The sequence below is a fragment of the Apaloderma vittatum genome, unplaced genomic scaffold (assembly GCF_000703405.1).
Source record: "Apaloderma vittatum isolate BGI_N311 unplaced genomic scaffold, ASM70340v1 scaffold26638, whole genome shotgun sequence".
NCBI lineage: Eukaryota > Metazoa > Chordata > Aves > Trogoniformes > Trogonidae > Apaloderma > Apaloderma vittatum.
Window position 1 is genome coordinate 2,450 of NW_009731652.1, and position 475 is coordinate 2,924.

A 475-nucleotide genomic window follows, 5' to 3' on the forward strand; every position below is an offset into this window, starting at 1 on the left:
CCAGAGCAGAGGCTTGGACAGACACTGGGAACGTCAAGGCCAGGAAAGAGGGAGGAAAAGGCAAGCCTAGGGGCAGCTCCAGAGAGGAGAAACAACACCTGCTCCGGGCCAAGAAAATAGCATCAACACACTAACATTCGCCCCACGGTCCCAGCATACTGCAGCCAAGACGACTGGCAGCCCCAACTTCAGCGAACCTTGGGAGTGTGGGGAGCCCCATGTGATGGGGGCTAAGCCCTGCCTAACACCCTCCATCCCAGCTCCAGGCAGAGCCTGAGCTTCACTGCTGCATCTCACATCCCACATCCCTACTGCACCGAAGCACCCGCCTCGCCACGCACCCACGGCTGGAGCCAGCAGCCGTCAGTACACGGAGATGCTCGTGCCACCAGCTATGGGCACAGAGCCCAGCATCTGGAGCCAAGCACCCCAGGGAACTCGGGAAGAAGCTGCCGCCTCCATCAGCCGGGCCGGG

The 475-nt window shown here is 61.7% G+C and overlaps 1 protein-coding gene across 1 annotated transcript in view; it reads right to left on the reverse strand.

Moving 5' to 3' along the window:
• The window catches only part of LOC104278337 (guanine nucleotide-binding protein G(i) subunit alpha-2-like), a gene marked incomplete at both ends in the record, with an annotated part of 5,372 nt that overhangs the window by 991 nt on the left and 3,906 nt on the right, over window positions 1-475 (reverse strand). The window lies entirely within an intron of this gene.